This window comes from Xenopus laevis, chromosome 1S (genome assembly GCF_017654675.1).
Source record: "Xenopus laevis strain J_2021 chromosome 1S, Xenopus_laevis_v10.1, whole genome shotgun sequence".
In the NCBI taxonomy this organism is placed as follows: domain Eukaryota; kingdom Metazoa; phylum Chordata; class Amphibia; order Anura; family Pipidae; genus Xenopus; species Xenopus laevis.
The window spans coordinates 52,101,322-52,116,565 of record NC_054372.1 but is presented as its reverse complement, the minus strand read 5'-3'; positions in this window follow the sequence as shown (position 1 = coordinate 52,116,565).

Sequence of the window (15,244 nt, the reverse complement as noted above, 5' to 3'; positions counted from 1 at the left end):
TTTAGTACAGTATGGCTTTTTATTTTAAAGCTATGATCCACTAGATAAAGACAGATATTTTAAATGCCCATGTAAAACAAGGCATCCACAACAGTCTAACAACTAAAATGCTTATGTCAAGTAGCCTTGCAAAGCTATCTAGACATACCTTCTATAATCCATATCATCAGTTGGACACACTTACTGCTGAGTGCCAAACTATCTCTGAAAGTGATAATAGTGCAAGAACTATGACCAGAGTATGTTTTTTTGTGAGTAGCAAGCAGACATAAGCCACTTATTACTATCGCAAAGCCAAACATATGTGTCGTGCCAGCTGGAAGATTTAGTCAAAGAGTAACAACGCTTTGATTACGGAAAATCTATGGGGCAGATTTACTAAGGGTCGAATTTCAAAGTTAAAAAAACTTCGAAATTCGACCCTCGAAATAAAATCCTTCAACTTCTAAAATCGAAGTAGAAGGATTTTTAGCGTATTCGATCGAATAAAACCAATGGATACCTAAGTAAGGAATATTAAGGGACAAAGTGGTATGTTTCAATATCTATTACACAGAGGTAATGTAATTATCATAGTACAAGTAACACAGTCAGCAATATATGTAACCAAATGCACAGTTATGTACCGAGTCAGGTGTGGTCAGGTGTGGTGTGTGGAAAAATCCCACATTTTGGAACCAAGTCTTTCTTCAAAGGAATTGGGGGCATATTTACTAAAGGGCGAAGTGACTAACATTAGCAAAAATTCGCCAGCATGACGTCATTTCGTTACTTCGCCAATTTACTAATTGGTGCAGGTGTAAATTTGCTAGCAAAGGAGATAGACTCTATCGGTAATTATCTCCCTTACGCCTGGTGAAGTTGCGCCATGGCTAATGGATGTAACTACACAAATTCGCTAAAATGTGGATTTTACTGAACGTTACCTCTTGCGCCAGACCTGCCTTCGCCACCTCAGACCAGGTAAAGTGCAATAGAGTAGATAGAAGTTATTCAAAAATAAAAGTCCCAAAAAAACGCTGGCGACTTTTCATCTTTAGGCTGCAAAAGATTGTACATTTTTTCTGGGGTACCCGGCTTCCCCCATACATTTCCTAACATATGGCACATAAACTATACACTGGGATCATGTGTAGGGCAATATAACAACTCTATTTTATTTTATTAAGGTTTCCCTGGCTTGTGTAGTGTAATGTATTGGCTGCAACATATACATCCATTGAAATTTAACTTCCCGCCGTATGCAAATTAGCCAACGCTAGCACAACTTCGATTTGATTGCCGAATTAACACTTGCGCTACTTGCCAGCTTTTGACTCCCTGGACACAACTTCGGATTTAAGTGCATTAGCATTGTCCTGGCGAATCTACACCTGGCGAAGTGTTGCAATGTGAGAGAAGCTGTCGCTGGCGAAATTTTGCACATAGCAACCAATCAGATCTTTGCTTTTGTTTTATAACTTTTAGGTGACTGTTGAAATATAATTGCTGATTGGTTGTTATGGACAACATCAGCAGAGATATTCATCTCCTATGTTTATAAACACACCCCTTAAACACTTGTATACAGGGTCACATACAGTTCTTTTACTTTGCAATGTTTCACATACATTGGGTGAAAGAAAGGGAAACATGGCGCTCATGAATAAAAAATCTTGAAATACACATTCAACTCTTAACTGAAGGGAAAAAATACCACCCCATTTTTGACATGGATAGTTGGGCTCATGCAGAAAAGGTGCATCGACACTATCTGAAGTTTAGTCATGGGAGAATTTGTCCAGTTTTGCCTCTGGAATTTCCAGCAAAATTCACGAAACGGCAAAAAATTCATCTCATTTTTGATGCCGGCGAATTTTCACGAATTTATCTCCAGCAGCGAATTGCGGGAATTCACTGTGAATTCACACCTGGCGAATAAATTCACCCATCACTGATCTGAACGTCCAAAAATATATTTTATACACAGACATACTTGATTCCTTAGTCTGAAAGGAAAAATTGTTAGTATTTAAAAGTCCACTTAGGGTGACTTTGTTATTAAATCATTACCTCTTTTCACGCTGAAGTGATTAATTCTAGGGTTTGAAGTCATGCTGCTTTCTATATTGAATGGAAATCAGATTCTCTGGAAAAAAGAGGGACTTCCTCATCTGCCACATGACATATGACATGGCCTTTTGCTGGGCATCTTTTATGCTATGTTAAAAACTGACCTGACCAACATGGACCACAACCTACACAGAACATTCAATAAAATGAATGTTAGTATAGCTGAAGACAAGTAAATCTGTTTGTTAAGAATTTATCTACCTTGAATAATAAAACTTTTTGCTTGAATTCAAACTGCCATATGGTTGCTTAGGATGGTTACTCTAAAAACAGACCATAGAGACTAATTCCATACTAATTCCATACTGCTGTACAAATAAGAGATGGTGAGATAGAATGTTAATGGATAAAAGTATTCTGCTATGGGCTCTGATTTTTGCCCCTTTTTGTACTTTGCACAATTCTGGGACATTGGGAATGATACGTTATGTATCTATCTGTATCCAATTGTAGTTATCTCTCTATATTTTACACAAAGCTAATAAAACATCTATAATATATTATTAAGTAGGCAGTTTGGGTATAGTCAGTATATGTTTAATCTGCATTCATAATATAAAAGACTGGCTATGTAAAGGAAAAAAAAAAGTGTACAACTGATATATAATGCAATGCATCATAAATATGGTTTTAAATGTATCAGAATTAATGAATTCTGGCAACACCAAAGGTTATTTCATATAAGCTATCATTGATTTGAAATGCTGCATGTTAATGTCTGGTATCAATTTCCCACTGATGAAATCGTATTGCCCAAGGAATAATATGATACAAGAATATGTTAATTCATTGAAAATAATTCCAATCACTACAACAAATTTATTACAGCTTTATGTGAAACAGTAAACCTATTTAAACTAAGGTATCCTAAGGGATATTAAACTGGAGTTGGCCTTTATATGTGAGGAATGGATGCTAAAATTGTTTTGTACTTTCATAAGGTGGTATTTTAATTGTGTATTCATGTGATGTGGCCTCAGCGAGTGAAAATAATGAAGAAAAAATGCAGACAATAAATCCTAAACAAGATAATTTCCTTGTATTACATCCTACTTATTAATTTGTTTTACACTGTTTGTAACAGATTATTTGAAGGTCATCAAAAACTTTTTGTCCACAGTATATGTTATTTGTTATATTTGTTATACAAAAAATTGTTCATTCTTAATATGCCTTCTTCTGCATGAATTGCAATGTGATGTGAAGCAACAATTTTAGATTTAGAATTTGGATTGTTTGGGGGAAGTGCTCATTTGTTGGAATGTGCTCAATATTTGTTTGCACTGTCAGCACCTAACATTACAGATGTGGGGAAACACTATTTAACAAATAGAGGAAGAAAAGGGAAATACTGCCTACAAGAATAATATTTAATTATGAAATGTACTAAAACATAATGTCTCTCTTCTCTTCTACGCTTATTTTATCTTATCTGAGATTTTGGAACTTTATCAAAACCAAAATCAAAACAAAAATGTTGCTTTGCAGCTTTCTTTCTAGCAAGTGTGTTCTATAGCATTTTGCTTTGTCTTACTACTCGGATTTCTGCTTTTTGGCTACTGCCTAAAACACTCAACTACCCAAAAAAATTAGTCATGTCTAAAGGTCCTATAATCATTATTTAAATCTGTTCACAGCCTTTGATACAGTACATAGTAACATAGTAAGTTAAGTTGAAAAAGACACACGTCCATCAAGTTCAACCTTTTAACTCTTTTTTTAACCTGCCTAACTGCCAGTTGATCCTGAGGAAGGCAAACAAACCCATCTGAAGTCTCTCCAATTTGCCTCAGAGAGGGAAAAAATTCCCTAGTTGCTGGATCAACATGGACTATGAGCCATAACCTGTATTCCCTCACTTGCTAAAAAACCATCCAACATATTCCATATTCTACATGGGGCCTTACCAGTGTTCTATAAAGCTTCTCCTTGAAACCTAATACAGTACAATTATTAGACCAGTATTATACCAGTGTATTATTATACCAGTGACATGCTCCTGGAAGTCACAGTGCTACAGTCAACCTCTCCAAACAAAAGACAAAAACCATGGAAAAGCAAAAGTTTGCACATGCTGTACCTTAAACTAATTACTTTTGGCCTAGTCCTGTGACTTTGACTCAAGAACCAGTAAACAGCATGTAATTGTGCAAAGAACACCAGTCATGTATGCCGGTAATGTCTGTAGTGATTTAAATATAGCTTGTGAAACATTTACAGTTGATCCAAATATTGTCCCCACATTCTTACATGAGAAAAATCATATTTTTCTCAGTTACTCATGCCACCATCCTACTTTTGTCTGTTTGAGGGGCCTAAATAAATTAAGACAGTAAAACGTACTGCCTACATGCATGTAATGGATACAGTGAATATGAAGTGTAATTGTATAGTACAGGTATAGGATCCCTTATCTGGAAACCCGATATCCAGAAAGCTCCGAATTACAGAATGGCTCCCATAGACTCCATGTTATCCAAATAATCCAAATTTTTAAAAATGATTTCCTTTTTCTCCGTAATAATAAAACAGTAGCTTGTAGTTGATCCAAACTAAGATATCATTAATGCTTATTGGAAGCAAAACCAGCCTATTGGGTTTATTTAATGTTTAAATGAATTTCTAGTAGACTTAAGGCATGAAGACCCAAATTACGGAAAGATCCATTATCCGGCAAACCCCAGGTCCCGAGCATTCCTGATAACAGGTCCCATACCTATATACTGTTACACATAACTTAGTAAAACAAAACTTCTAATTGATACAATTCTTACTTGCAAATTATTACTGTTCTCTTATTTCAGTCATCTGTCTTGCACTTTTACACATTAACAGGACTTCAAACTTATGGAAAAATGTAATTCTTTTTTTTATTAAGCCAACCAACATAAAAATGAGTGTAGAATAATAATGAACTGTGCTACTTCAATAAAAGGGATGCAAAAGTCACCTTATGAACGTCTTATTTGTTCTTGTGCATTGATTTAACAGTATAGGAGAATTGTATCACTACTTACTGTATGTTGTAATTATTGTACTGGCATGGAAGGAGAAATAAATTACAGGTTGTTATTTTCAGCAAATGAAACACTTCTGCAACATGCTGTGAGTTGTCATTTCCTCACATCTATTTAAACTTTGCAATTATTATTCTTTTTAATACATGTGCAGCATCTGACATAGCTCCTGCCTTCAATCCATAACACAGCAAAAGCACACATTATTAAAAACAATGCATCTTAAAATATCAGAAATGTACTAAATATGTTATGATATCTTTATCTTTCTTTAACTGGATATTTCCAAGAAATTATCAAAACATATCTAAGGCAAATCAGGGCAAAAAATTATAATTTCTCCCTAATTTTCATTCATTGACATCAATAGATTTTTTTTTAAGTTAAAACATGATGTTTTTCAGATGATGGAGCCCTTTCTTTCTTTCTTTCTTTCTTTCTTTCTTTCTTTCTTTCTTTCTTTCTTTCTTTCTTTCTTTCTTTCTTTCTTTCTTTCTTTCTTTCTTTCTTTCTTTCTTTCTTTCTTTCGTCATTAGCTTAGTTTATACATCAAATCAGTGCAGAAAAAGTGGTCACCGTTGGGACATCGGAAGTCTGCTCATGTAAATTTGATTTTGCGTTCTTTAAATTAATGTGCCACTATGTTAATTTCAGATATACAGTCAGACTTCATTAACTGTGCACATTTTGATTTTTTACACAGCTGTAGAGGTGGATCATCAGATCATAATTCTGACATGTTCATCTATATTACTGACTAACTGCTTAGTTGATATCCATAAAACATGTACTGTGGGTGAACCTGAAGGAAAATTTGATAAACTATATTGGGCAGCCCAAGTCTACATTACACATCTTAATAAGTTGTGTTTTTGTGTTTGAGAAGGAGGGGGTTTGTGATAACTTGCCTGGAGTCAAACCAGGGTCTTGGTAATCCTGTGTTGTCCACATTACCACTGCTCTATTTGAGCAGACAGTTAAGGCCTTAGTTCACTCCTATGGCCATGCTTGGTAATTGCTAGTAAGCATGGGTTGTTCCATCTGTTGTCAATCTGGCCACAGGTGATTTGTCTAAGCCATTTGACTGGTTATAAAAACTCCCTACTCTGCTCTGACTCATTGCACAGTATAGGTTATAACTTGTCTGATCCTGTTATTGACCACTGCCTAACCTTGACCGTGCAAATCTCCTGCCTGAATTGACCCCTGCCTGTGTTTGACTATTCTTCAGATTCTGATTTGGTACTGTGCTTCTGATGTATGACCCTGGCCTGTGACCTTGACTACACTTCTGCTTCCTGAATTGGTACCACGCAGTCTGTTTGGTTTTGATCTGGCCCTCGCTCCTTGTTCTCCGTTCTAGTTATACATTACAGTCCCCTCCCCTGACCTCACTCCTTGTTCTCCATTCTAGTTATACATTACAGTTCTCTCGCCTGCCCAGAGCTTTCCCCTTGGTCCTCTCACGCTAAGTCCTGGTGGCATTCGAGTAGCGGAGAGCTCCTCCCAAAGCCAAAGGCAGCTGCTATAGGCAAAAGTACGAGCCAAGAACGAGACCTTGGGGTTTACTCTCAGTTTGGAATACCATATGTTACAGGGTTGTATTTTAGAAGTAAAGCTGTAAATACCGGAGTTATTTTTTCTGTCCCCTTTTGTATAGAAGCACTTAGAACACTAATGGGGAATGTAATAATATAGTGTAATAATGTAATAAGGTTTGCAAATTGTATCATTTGTGCTAGTGCGCAGTGAATGTAATAAAACTTATTGAAAAAGTTATGTTTGCTCCAAAAGATAACACATTCAACCACTTCTTGAATGGGCACAATGCAATAACAGTTTAAGAAAGAATATTAGATTGCAAAATGCTAATTTTTATTCTTATTTGTGCAAATTGTTTTGCTCTTTGTGACTTTTATTACATTTCCCCATAAGGGTAAGGCCAGACGAGGAGATTCGGGGACTTATCGCCACGTCTTTTGCGCGGCTATCTCACCGAACTGCCTCAGCATCTTTTCCCCATAGGCTACAGTGCAAAATCGCCTGCGCTAATGCACACGCATCGATGCGTTTTCGATAGTCGCCCAAAATTGCCTCAGTGAGGCAACTTTGGCCGATTATTGAAAACGCATCGCCGCATGTGCATTAGCGCAGGCGATTTTGCGCTGTAGCCTATTGGGAAAAGACACTGAGGCAGTTCAGGGAGATAGTCACGCAAAAGACATGGCGATAAGTCGCCAGGCGACAAAATCTCCCCGAATCTCCTCGTCTGGTCTTACCCTAAGGGGTGTAAATATTTTGCTAATTTACTGAGCACTTGCATCCAGGGCATAGCTGCAATCTGCACATCATGTAAGATTAAAAATCCTTTACAAGGTGCAAAGCAAAGCTTTTGGGAGGGGATAAAACCTTGAATTTTTTCGAGCTTTATCATCCTCCATAGCTGGTAAAAATCCATGTCCAAAAATATGCCATCTTAAACCTGTCAATTGCAGGTGTCCCCTTTTCCAATTGGAACATGTTTTTTGACTTCATGATGTTCGAGGGTTTAGCGGCTATTTGGCGCATGTTTTCGAAAAATTTGAGTTTTTGGGCAGCAATTCAAAAAAGTTGTGACTTTTTGTGACTTTTCCTGCACATACAGTACAACTTTTGATTGCATTTTGCAGTAACCTAAGCCAAAGTGTGGTTGGGAGTTATTCACTGGGATTACAGTTCAGCAATGATAATCAGTGGACCCAGGGGGAGGGATGAAATAAAAGCCATAAAGTAAAATGTATGGGTACATTTATGGGTATCACCATTTAATATTATGTGCTTTTTTGTGAACCCACATAGTTATTTTTCAGCTTAGTTGTCAGTTGAAAAAAGCGAAATATGGTGCATGTTATAAAACTTCTTACTAAAAAAGCCTTATTTTGTAAATAAAGAAAAAAGGAAAAGAAAACTTGGAGCAATGCAAAATCAAGATCAAAATTAACAACCTTGTTGTCAAGTGAATGTTGCATTTTATAATGCAATCTGCTCTTGTAGATGTCACCCTATGTAGAAAAACTCTACACTGGTGAGTGCTAGAAATGATAAATGGTCATTCCATTTTAGCTCAATTATGCTTTGAATTAAATGATTATCTACAGAAGTACATTATTTATAAGTTAAATTAAACAAACTAATGCCGCATTGTATCAGTAAAACAGGAAAAAAGCAAACACTTATTGTTGAAAATGTAGTGCTTGAGAGACCAAATAGAACATTTCTATTGTATGATGCAATATATGGTTACCTTCAAATACACAAATAGATTTAACGAAGTTCAAAAAGCAATCTTTTTTTAGAAAAGGAAAATAACTAGAACAAGAGGACTTTGATGCTACAGGTATAGATTAGGAAATTATAGAGCATTACAGAGTTGAATAAATATTTTACTCAAACATTGGCCTAAATGCATAATTATAAAATGAATAGCAACAAATTGTAATAATGGTGGCTAGCATGAGCATGATATGTTATAGAAATAGCCTATTTAATCGTCTTAAAGGATATATCTATGTAGCTCACCCTCAGGCCTGCCTTATAATAAAAATATAACATTAGATAGCTCCTGAAGACATCTGTGACATCTGTTGATAGTCATAACAACAATAAAACAAGAAATTCAATGGAAATGCTCTGCAGTGTTCTATAATTTTCATCTATGTAGAATATTCATCTGTTGTAGACCAGGAACATGTGCAGTGGTAGTAGATATGTTTTTTTGTTCCACTGTATATGCTGTGCATGGAGGACTGATGTAAGCTGCCACAAACCTAAGCTGCCACAAACCAATGCTTTTTATTGGACCGATGGAGTCTGTTTGGTCTTCAGCAGGGGCATAACTACAGAGGAAGCAGAACCTGCAACTGCAGGGGAGCCCAGGAGTTATAAGGCCGTAAAGAGGCCGTATATCTTGTCTATGAGGGACAGGATTAAAAACAGAAGCCTAAAACATAAAATTTCTACAACAAGACCAGATAGTTACCTGCAATTTTAAGAGAGCAGTTGCTCATTTAAAAGTCTTACAGCTTGAGGGATAAAACTGTTACAAAACCTGGTTGAATGTGTACACATGCTACAATATCTACTTCTAGATAACAGTAGTTCAAAAAACTTATACAAGGGGTATGAAGGTTCATCCACTATACTGGATACCTTATGTAAACATTTCTTGTTAAAAATCTCTTGCATTGAAGGTAAAAACTCTCCAATAATTACACTTGCCGTCCTCACAATTTTTTTGCAGCCTCTTGTGGCACTAGCACTACAGTTACCATACCACACCATTATATAATTTGTCGATGCACTCTCAATAACTCTTCTGTAAAAGGGCACAAGTATAGGTCTAGGGAGATTTACTTTCCTCGACCTTCTTAAAAATAAAAGTCGTTGTTGTGCTTTACCAGCCAAAGCACACGAATTTATGCTCCATGTGAGGTCATCTGAGATATGAAGCCCAAGAAATTTAGTATTACTAACTTTCTCAACAATGGAGCCATTTATCTGAAGGGCCTTATGAACTGGGTGCACTTTTCTAAAATCATTTATCAGCTCTTTAGTTTTTTCAACATGAGGGAGAAGTTGTCAATACACCAAGTTTCCAGCTGGTTGACCTCCTCTCTATACTAGACATACAACTGAATTGTACAATAAATACAATTGAATACCAATTTATTTTTGTATTCAATTGTTGCTCAATCTTGTTAATTCATTTTATGTAATGGTTTCATTGTCTTTTTTAAGACAATGCCCCTCCCCCACACCATTTTCCTTATGTACCCAAATAAAAGGATAGTATACAAAAAAAGTGAAATTCTTATAAACATGCCCTGTCCATGAAGAGGACATTAGATAAACATCTTTACTTAAACACCAACATTATTTTATTGTTGTGCAGTGAATTATTATTATTCTGGTTTGGGTTTTTTTTTTTTGGATGCATGGTTTGTTTATGTATAAAAAACATAAAATCATCCAGTATTGTTAGGGTTACATGACAGTAATGTCATGGAAATAAAATGTGAACATAAGGAAAAGTTTATAATTAAAATGATAGATAATATAGTGATGCTTTTTTAATTGACTTTTTGTCCAGTTTAATCAAAGGTGCTCCTGTGGTTCTCTAAAATAAAAAATGTTCTTTTATTTGTGTAGAAAGGATGTGCAGGTTATTACCATGGTGTCTATATATTAGATGGACTCAAAGCATCTTAACCTGAATGAATTAGATGAAAATTGTTAGCTACTGTATTGTCTGCTGATTCCATTCATCAGAAACCTTGATTAATTCCTGCTTATAATGTGCCTAAAGCTTGATTGATCATTCTAAAATTGCTTCTGAGAATAGCAATTTTCACTCAGAAGGCTATGGTTATAGCTGTAAAAATGTTCTCTACAATGAAGCTATAGGCAGATCTGTCCAGTTTCCCCTGTGTTTCAGCTGGTCATGTCAGGTTAAATTCACTAATATAAACAAGTATCACAGAAAGACAGGGATGCTGATTTATAAAATTTTGGGGTATAGGAAAAAAAAATACAATCGCGGAAAAAACACTATTTAAGAAAAAACTCGGACAACAGATTTATGTTTTTTTTCCAGAAAAAAACATGCACACAAAAATTTCTAATGTTTTAACAAACTGGGAAATAAAGTTAGAATATGCATTTTATGGGGAAGTGCAAAACAGAACAAAACTCCTAGGGCAGAACTTTTAAATAAATGAAGTGCTTTTCAAGTACACAACCACACACCAAGTGACAGTATTAACACATATCAACTAGTGAATATCCTCCTGAGGAAGCGTGGCAGACCACACAAAACACATCGAAGCATTCAGGTTCTGGATTTTGATTGAATATTTGTACAATGCTCTCTTGTTTGCAATCTTTGTGAGTATACCCGATTGGGATTCTTTTTAATTATTCATTAAAGGCATATTTCACTATTTGGCATTCCTGTCTTTGCTTTTATTAAATTTGAAGATTGAATTGATTTTATTGTGCATAAGTACCTCCTATATCTGGTGAGTAGGCAATCTCACCAGAGAGTTTTAAATCACCTTTGACTGTCGTAATTCATTAGTTAGGGACTGTAAATAGCTCCGTCAAAAAGCCTACAAGAGCAGGATACACGTAGAAAAGCAAGAGGTAGTATCAACAAAAAAAAAATGATCCTGCATCTCTAAACTCACCATAGAACCAAAAAAATGTATTCAGATTATAATGTTAGAAATAGCGATGAGCAAATTTTTCGCTAGGTTTTCGAACAAGATGCCCACATACACCAAAACTTTGCTGTCCATTGACTTAAATGCATTTGCCAAATCGACCTATCGCTAGTTAAAATTACAGACCCCATACAGATGTAAACTAGGTAACTAAGAGGGGGAAGACTTATTTTTTAAAAAAATTGCGAAACTCCGAAAAAATTAGTGAAACGGCAAAAAAATTGAAAAATACTCCGAGGTCAATGGGCAGCAAAATAATTTTGACGCCCAACAATTTTTACCAACGCAACCATTTTTACACGCGCAACTTTTTTGTCCAAATGCATTAAAGTCAATGGGTATCAACATTATATTGACAAGTGACAATTGTTACATGCACAACTTTTTTGTTGCAGCTAATTTTTTCGGCAGCAAATTTTCAGATCAGTTTCAAGGAAAAATTTGTAGGTGGCATAATGTGGAAATTTGCCGCAAATCCATGCCTGGTGAATAAATCTGTCCATCGCTATTTAAGATATGACACAAATGCATTTAACCTCTGCCTATCTCCTGGTCCAGACACTAGGTAACTATTCAGGGGACAGTTAAGTGCAAACCCTATTTTTCATTCTTGTTCTTACTATCAAATCATTACATGATGTGCCTACAATAGCTCTTGTCTAATTTCACAGTGAGTCTTAGTTCTTGGCACATTCGCACTCACTATCTGTTTTCTAAAATGGATCAATCAGACATTAGCTTTAACAGATCTCATGTGCAGACTGCAGAATTTAATGTCTAACAATGTTTTTTTTGAACATCCATTCTAAAAAGGAGTAGGCACAATAGTTGATAAATAAATAAATATATTTATCCATACCTGAAACAGAGGCTCAAATCTAGAAATGCCCCCTAGCAATCTAAAACTGAATGAACCAGTGCCACCTTAAACTCAACCTAACAAAAACTGAACTAATCATCTTTCCACCTAAGCCCGGTCCTACTCCCCTATTTACTATCTCTATTGATGGCATGCTCATTAACCCTGTCAACTCAGCATGGGGTAATCTTTGACTCTTCCCCTCCTTCTCTGATCATATTAACACCACTGTCAAAACCTGTCACTTTTTCTTACGCAATAATGCCAAAATCGGTCCCTTTTTTTCATCTGCTATGGCCAAGACGCTCATGCATGCTCTCATCTTATCCAGACTAGATTACTGTAACCTTCTACTAACTGGCCCCCCTAACTCCCATCTCTCCCCTCTACAGTTTGTATTAAACACTGCTGCCAGAATTCTCCTCTTCTCATCCAAAACAGTACAGGCCCCTCCCCTAGATCGTATCATGGCTTCCTATAAAACAAAGAATAATTAATAAACTCCTCCTCATAGCCGTCAAAGCTATTCATTCCTCTGCAGCTAACTGCAGTACATCTCATCTCTTGTTTCTTTATATGTTCCTGGCCAAAACCTCCGCTCCTCTCAGAGCAACCACTTGGTTGCACCCCAACTACTACTGCTGTTTCCCACATAAAACCCTTCTGTCCTTGCTGCTTCTTATATTTGGAATGCCATTCCTGTGTCACGGTCGGCACCCTAAACCAGAACTAGTGCCGAGCTCCCTGGTCTCGGCTCGACTTCACCAAGAATTTCAAAGGCTTGCACAGCATCTGGGGGCCATAAGCTGGGATCAGCTCCTTTTTTGGTTAAACTGGTAATAGGAGCGACGAGAATGAATTGGCGATAGTAATTCGCAAAACCGAGAAACCTTTGAGTTGCACGTAACAAAAGGGGTTGGGTCCAGTCCAGGACTGCTCTCACCTTGCCTGTATCCATTTCTAGACCCTTGCTGGAAATTATAAACCCCAAAAACTGAACAGAAGCAATCTCAAAGGTACGTTTCTCTAGTTTGGCATAGAGATTATTTTCTCTTTGCCTACGTAAGACCTCACAGACATGTTTACGATGTTCAGATAAATTGGAAGAAAAAATTAGAATATCGTCAAGGTAGACCACTACGAATATTCCCAACAGGTCCCGAAAAATGTCATTGATAAACTCCTGAAACGCTGCAGGAGCGTTACAAAGACCGAATGGCATAACAAGATATTCGTAGTGGCTGTCCCTGGTGTTAAATGCAGTCTTCTACTCGTCCCCCTCTCTGATTCGAATTAGATTATAAGCCCCCCTAAAATCAAGCTTGGTAAAAATCTTAGCAAATCTAATTTGATCAAAGAGTTCAGATATTAAGGGAAGGGGATAGCGGTTTTTAATAGTGATCTTGTTAAGTCCCCTGTAATCAACATAGGGACGAAGACCGCCATCCTTCTTCCCTACAAAAAAGAAGCCCACCCCTGCAGGGGAATTAGAAGGTCTAATGAAACCCCTCTCCGGGTTTTCACTAATATACTCCTTCATTGCCTGGGCTTCGGGCAATGAAAGAGGATAGGTTCTACCCCAGGGAGGAGTTGATCCGGGAACCAGATCAATTTGGCAGTCATACTGCCGATTTGGGGGCTGCCTTTTTTGAAAACACATCTGAATAACTAGAGTAGACAGATGGTAACCCTTCTAGTATGGTAGTGGCCACTACCGAAGGAATACAAACACCCCCACACTGAGACCCCCACTGAGTAACCTCCCCAGCCACCCAATCAATAAGGGGGTTATGGACCTGGAGCCAAGGTAACCCCAATATCAGGGGGGAAGAAGCACCTTCAAAAAGGAAAAAAGCTATTTCCTCACAGTGGAGATTATTTACACACATTGATAAGAACACATTTCTAAAAATTTTACCTGACCCTAAGGGTCTTTTGTCCACCGCTAATATCTTCATGGGAACACTTAATGAGACGGAGGGAATATTATGTCTGGCTGCGAAGGCAGCATCCAGGAAATTACCCTCCGCCCCCGAATCCACAAAGGCGGACACCAAAGCAGAGCCCGTAGGCCAGGTTAATTTGACCGGTAACAGAAACCTTGAGGCAGATTGGGGAGAGGAAACTCCTGTACCCAAATGGAGCTCCCCTTCTCCATTTAGGCTTGGGAGTTTCCCGGCCTCTTAGGACACAAGTTTAGAAAATGTCACATAAACTGGTATATTTACCCTTGTTGTATATTTCTGGTCTCCAAACCCTTGTTTCCATCCAAAACAACATATTCAATCAGTCCAAGTAGATGGGTAAAGAAACCAATCAGCGCAGGTGTACTGCTGCAAGGTGCTTTTATTGAATACAATACAAATTTAGAAAATGGCCCTTCTCTCCACAATATAGGCAGAGACCCAAGGAGCACATGCGTGCCTTTTCCTCGGGGGATAGATGAGAAGTGCCTATTTGCATAGGTTCCTCTTGAGGAGAGGGAGCAGAGGCCTTAGAGAACTTATCAGAGGTAACTAAGGCAGATTTATCACTGGAAGCCCCAGGAAAATTTGAAGAACCCTTTTCACCCCTTCTCTCCGTCTGTCTCCTATCCACCTGGATGACAAGGGACATGAGATCGTCCAGGTTAGAAGACAGAGGATAAATAACAAGACTGTCTTTGACAAGATCTGACAGCCCTATACGGAACTGGCTACGTAGAGCCATATCCTTCCACCCGGTCTCTACTGCCCACCGGCGGAACTCAGTGCAGTACACCTCCACATCCCGTTTCCCCTGGCGTAACTTACGAATCGCGGTATAGGCCACGGAGGCACGATCCAGATCATCGTAAAGTATGGCCATGGTCTCAAAGAAAGTATCTAAGGAGAAACGGGCTGGATCAGAGGCGGGCAGTCTAAGAGCCCAAATTTGAGAGTCACCCTGTAATAGGGTCATGACGAACCTTACTTTCTCCTCACCAGTTGGAAACGAGTGAGGGAAGAATCCAAGGT